Source organism: Piliocolobus tephrosceles, chromosome 4 (genome assembly GCF_002776525.5).
Source record: "Piliocolobus tephrosceles isolate RC106 chromosome 4, ASM277652v3, whole genome shotgun sequence".
Lineage (NCBI taxonomy): Eukaryota > Metazoa > Chordata > Mammalia > Primates > Cercopithecidae > Piliocolobus > Piliocolobus tephrosceles.
Window position 1 is genome coordinate 167680423 of NC_045437.1, and position 6531 is coordinate 167686953.

The window sequence follows — 6531 nt, forward strand, 5'->3', positions numbered from 1 at the left end:
TGCATTTCCAGAGCTCAGATGTTTTAATTATTTTTTCAGTCAGTGCCTTATTGAGAGGTTCCTATAACTGCCTACCATTCCTGATTATGCAGTTATTATCTTCTTTCTGTAGCTAATGGAAAGGAATATGACTTCTAGTACAGACCGGTGGGCAGGGTAAGGCCGTGGAGCTATTGGCACCAATAGTCAATCATCAAATAATTCAACTGCATTTGTCCATTTATTATTACTTTAAAAACAAGTATGTACATACGACAGAATCAGCTTTGTGATTAAGAATATTAAAGACAGTATTTTTCCTTAGCATAACATCAGTAATCTGCAACCAAAATTTATATACACTGCAAAATAGTTGTGTATTCAATGGTGGCAAATCTTGGAGCCAGTTTTTAATAAGGGTATCTGCCCCTCCAGAATGTTGTCTAGTTGCTCTCTCACTAAAACAAGCTGTGGAGGTAGCCAGTAACCTTTATGGCCTTGAGAGCTCTATGCCTCTGATCAAGAGGTGATTTTATTGGTCCTACTTTACACCACATAGATGCATCTTGCACTCATTGTCTGTGGTTGCCATAAAAAATTACTACAAACTCAGTGGCTCAAACAACACAGATATTCACACAGTTCTGTAGGGTTAGAATTTCAGTCCTAGGCTCACCTGATGCAAAACAATGTGGCATGGCTGCATTTCTTTCTGAGGCTCTGAGGGACCATCTGTTTCCTTGCTCATTCCTGTTCTTAAAATAATTTAGTTTGCCACTTGTGCTTGTGGAACTGAGGCTCCTGTTTCCTTGCTGGCTCTCAACCGAGGGTGGCCTTTAGCTCTGAGGGGCTTCTCTTACTCCTCGTATGTAGCTCCCTGCAGCTCAGAACCCACAACAGTGTTAAACCCTTCTTATGCTGCCATCTCTCTCACCCACCTTTTGCCTTCTACTTTTTAGAACTCATATAAGGTTTCCGCATCTCAGAGTCCATAACTTAATCATATCTGCAAATTTCCTTTTGCCATTTAAGCTCCTGTGTTCACAAGTTTTAGAGACTAGGATGTCAACATCTTTGGGGCCCATTATTTTGCCTAACACATTCTCAGCTAACTAAAAGACATCTGAAAACCGTTGGCCTCTAGGGTGATCAGTGTCAACAACGATGGGACCCAGCCCCAGGATGCCTAGGGCAGATTTCACATTCTTATCTCACTCACAGTAAACTTACGACCATGCTGGCTTAATTTCATGTTCCTGTAAGTAGGACTGAAAGGCATTGTCAGAGATACCCTGGAATCTTGGGATCCCAGCAACCCCTCCCTGCCATCTTCATCTTCCTTTTAATTAAAAATAGTAGTAGTTGGAATTTAAACCATTGAAATTCAACGTCAGTGGATGTCAACAACTAAGTTTATCTGGATGTAGAGAACATGAGACTTCATTATACTTTTCTCAATGAGTGTATCTGTTTTATAACAAAATTTTAAAAGAACTTAGCAAAAAGGTCTACCATCCTGTGATAACCCAGCAGTATTTTTCCTGGTATATATTCTCTCCACAGCATCCAATTTGGCCTCTACTGGAAACTTCACTGGTTCTCATTTGCGTGGTTTCCTCCAAGTGCAGAAAAGCTTCGTTTTTCATATCTCACCACAGTGCTCACAGAGAGCAGGCAGGGCTAGCAGAAACAGGCACATCAGTTTGAGTGGTCCAGACAGTGAGTCAATATGAAAGTCATAAATGATAAGGGAAGTGGGACCATTGCCAGAGGAGGGAAAGGACCTCTCAGGAGTGGGGAAGGAAAGGGCAGGACTTCCCGCTCTGACCTGATATGGGATTTAAGCCATATGAGTTGGTCTCAGAAAGGAGTATAAAGAAGAAGTGCTACTCATGCCAGAAGTAAATGAATACAGAAAGATCAAGTGCTGTTATCAGGTTTGCAAAGGAGAGGACTGGATATTTATTTGCCATATATATATATAGCTTACAAATGGTCCTGATTATCAATAGGAGCTTCCTTTTTCATAAAGACTCTCAGACTCGTGTTCCCCAAGCTGTTAGAGCAGTGCATCAGGGAGCCATCCTTGAGACCTCACTTAGAAATGTTAGAGCCGGGAGTGGTGGCTCATAGCTCACGCCTGTAATCCCAGCACTTTGGGAAGCCAAGGTGGGTAGATTATGTGAGGTCAGGAGTTTGAAACCAGCCTGACCAACATAGTGAAACCCTATCTCTACTAAAAATACAAAATTAGCCAGGTGTGGTGGTGCATGCCTGTAATCCCAGCTACTTGGGAGGCTAAGGCAAGAGAATGGCTTGAACCTGGGAGATGAAGGTTGCAGTGAGCCAAGATTGTGCCATTGCACTCCAGCCTGGGCAACAAGAGTGAAACTGTCTTAAAAAAAGGAAAAAAAAGAAAAAAAAATACTTGTTAGAAAATACTATGATATATGGAGCCAACAAAGAGTCCAAATAGCCAAGGCATTCTTAAGCAAAAAGAACAAAGCTGAGGGCATTGTGCTACCTGACTTCAAACTACACTACAAGGATATAGTAACCAATACTGTATGGTATTAAAAAAGACAAATGGATGAATGAAACAGAGAGAGAGCTGACAAATAAGTCTCCACACTTACAATCATCTGATCTTCAATAAAGTCTACAAAAATAAGCAATGGGGAAAGGATTCCCTATTCAATAAGTGGTACTAGGATAACTGGCTAACCATATGAAAAACATTTAAACCGGACCTCTTCTTTACATCTTATACAAAAATCAACTCAAGATGGATTAAAGACTTAAATGTAAGACATAATACTATAAAAACCCTGAAAGATAACCTAGGAAATACCATTCTGGACATAAGACCTGGGAAAGATTTCATGACAAGATGCCAAAAGCAATTACAGCAAAACAAAAATTGACAAATGCCACCTAATTAAACTAAAGAGTTTCTGCACAGCAAAAGAAGCTATCAACTGAATAAACAGAATCTACAGAATGGGAGAAAATGTTTGCAAACTATGCATCCAACAAAGGTCTAATATCCAGAATCCATAAGGAACTTAAACAAAACTATGAGCAAAAAACAACTCCATTAAAAAGTTAGCAAAGGACATGAACAGATACTTTTCAAAGCAAGGCATACATATGACCAACAAGCATATGAAAAAATGCTTAACATCATTTATCATTAGAGAAATGCAAATCAAAATCACAATGAGATACCATCTCACACGAGTCAGAATGGCTATTATTAAAAAGTCAGAAAATAACAGATGCTGGCGAGGTTGCCAAGAAAAGGAAATGCTTATACACTATTGGTGGGAATGTCAACTAGTTCAGCCATTGTGGAAAGCAGTGTTGTGATTCCTCGAAGAACTTAAAACAGAATTTCCATCCTACCCAGCAATTCCATTATTGGGCATATACCCAAAGGAATATAAATCATTTTACCGTAAAGACACATACACATGTATGTTCATTACAGCACTATTCACAATAGCAAAAACCTGAAATCAACATAAATGCCCATCAACAGTAGCATGGATAAAGAAAATGTGGTACATATGCACCATGGAATACTACACAGCCATATAAAAGAATGAGATCATGTCTTTTGCAGCAATGTAGATGGAGCTGGATGCCATTATCTTAAGTAAACTAATGAAGGAACTGAAAACCAAATACTACATGCTCTCACTTTTAACTGGGAGCTAAACAACAAAAACGCATGGACACAAAAAGGGAAACAACAGACACCAGGACCTACTTTAGGGTAGAGGGTGAAGGGAGGCAAGAGGGAGAAGATTTAAAAACACTATCTATTAGATACTGTGCTTATTACCCGGGTGATGAAATAATCTGTGCACTAAACCCCCATGACACACAGCTTACCTATATAACAAATTTGCACATGTATCCCTGAACCTAGACTAAAAGTTTTGAAAAAGGAAATACTATAATGAAGCTATCTAAAGAGCCCCCATAATGGATCTGAGAGATTGACATGCTCACTCAGAGTAAGAGATTTCCCCTCTCCACGCCCCTGACTAGAACATTCTTGTTCAGCCCCCTTCTGGTAGGACGGACACTAAAAGTTTGATGTTAATTGAATGCAAATGAGCATCAAGAGATCCTGGAATTCTTCCTATAACTTTGACTAGAGGGGAATTCAGTTAAATTTTGCGCAGTGCCAAGTAACAGAATGGCGAGGAAATTGCATTGTTGTTGATGCCTGTAACAGCATTACATCCCACACCCACCAATAATGGCCTGGGTTAGTGTAGACTTCCTAGTACCTTCATCTAGTATCTGCTCTTTATAATCTAAAACAGTATCTATGGGAACTATTTCAAGGTTTGAATTCATAGTTCATGGAGGTGCCAAGCATTGTTAAAGAAATTATTTTATTTTGAGAGTTACAAAGAGCTGTGCAGATGTGAACACACTGTGGGAGGGACATTGGCAGAGAAGGTGAGTGCTTTCCCATTAATAGAGAGACTTTAATGACTTGCCTTGATCACAGACCAGAACTCTTGGGTTGATGTCATTATAACTGAGCTTGCTCCAGATTTAATTCCATGGAACATTTGTAGCCAGCTGAGGTGGTGCCATCGTGGAATCTCCATACTCAGCACCTTGATGTGTCTCAAGCTGGCTCACAGTTCCTTGTGGATATGATGATTTCTACAAGAGCCTGTTCTTTTCAACCACTTCAAGAACTCACAGACTTAATGCTTCATACACATAAGGAGGATGGGTTTTTAATTTTTATTTTTGTCATGCTCAAAAGTCACTTATTATGACCTGAGTGGCAACTCATTTCATGGGTGAGGCCAGAATTTTTTATATTCCCTGCTACTTGATTTCTGAACATCAGCAAAGTGTAGAAGTGTCTTTTGAAAAACCTAACACTGTCCACTTCAAGCTTGTTTTCACATAAGTCTAAGTTAAACCCAAACCAGCAGCAGAACTGCACGTATGCTAAGATTCCCATTTGCCTTTGTTACTTAAATAATGTACAAAATGTTTCAGATTTGTCAGCTCAATTGTGTTAGTATGGATAATCGTATTAGTGATGACATCCAGCATACATACAGCAATGGATGAGTGTGGAATTGGAAGTCCAGCAGTCCTGAGTTTGCTTCCTTCACTATTCCTTAACTCAAGCTCAGTGTGACCTTGAGTTAGCTATTTAGACCAAATATCAGTTTTCTGATCTGTAAAATAAAGATAATGATATCCTTCTGTAGGCTTGACATGAGATGTATATAATGTAACATATATGAAGCACTTAGCACAGTGCCTGACCCACAGTAAACTCAACATCTATTTGATGCTTTTGTCATTTTGGTTAATAAGGTAAAACAACTAAATCATCAACTATGAGTCATTAAATGCCATGATTTTTCACAATAATTTTATTTGAGGGTATCTAAAGACTTTTAAAAAGTTCATCTCTTGCTTCCTTTGAAGCAGGCAGAAAAAATAGAAAGATTTGCACAATTATCCTAACCCAACCCTGTGTAATAAGTAGAAGTATGATCAAAGTATTAGGTAGAATAAATTTGCCTGTGCAATTTGGATCTGACTATGCTGTGTAAAGTCATGAATGTGAGGCTTGCAGGAACCCACTGGATCCAGAATGGCCCTGGAATTCCGCCATAAAATGAACAAAGATCTCAAGCAAAACCACTGGGAGTCCAGGCAAAGCAGCACAGCCTGGGGGAGCAGAATTTCCTGGGCAGAGTCCCTCCCTGACCCTGGCGTCCTCCCAGGAGAGCCCCACCTCGATTAATACACATTCAAGGACTCTAAAATACTAAGCAGTTTCACAACCCACTTACCGTGCATGAGCCTTGGGTGGGGAGGCACAGAACTTTCTGGCAGGCATTTAGACCACAACAATAAAACACCTATAAACCCCTATGACGGCATAAAGAATTCATGCTGGACTTCTCCTAAAGAAGGAAGGAGCTAGCCCCCACCTATTTTGATGAATTGTACTGCAGCAGTCTCCTGACACATGAGGCTGGCAGTGGCTCTGAAATATCTTGTAGCATTTCTTGCCATTTGAAAGCGAGAATGAGTTAGATATGGTTCCAGTACTTTGAGTTCTCAGCGATGTTTTGAATGTCTCTGCTGTTGAACAATCTTATAGAGAAAAGAACTGCCCCAATCAATAACTCAAAAAACGTCCCTGGATAAAAGGACATGTGGAATGACAGGTTATTTCAGAAAGCTCAGGAGGAGGAAGGAATCCAGTTCTTGCTGGGATTAAGGATTTGCCTGAGGTTGCCTCCGGAGCCCTTGTGCACTGAATAAGAGCCCTCATTGTGAAGTTCAAAATCTTGTTCAGGAAAGAAAATGGAAGAAAAATGGGGACGGTTGGCTCTGAAATTTCTTTTAGACAAAATCGCAGCTCTGATGAGAAGCAGCCTGCTTGTAAATCTGCCTGACAGAAGTGTGAAACGGTCCCCAGCGTGCCTATGCACATGCAGCTGCTTGTTAAAACCAGAGCATTTGCCTAACTGCATAATGGTGAGCAAT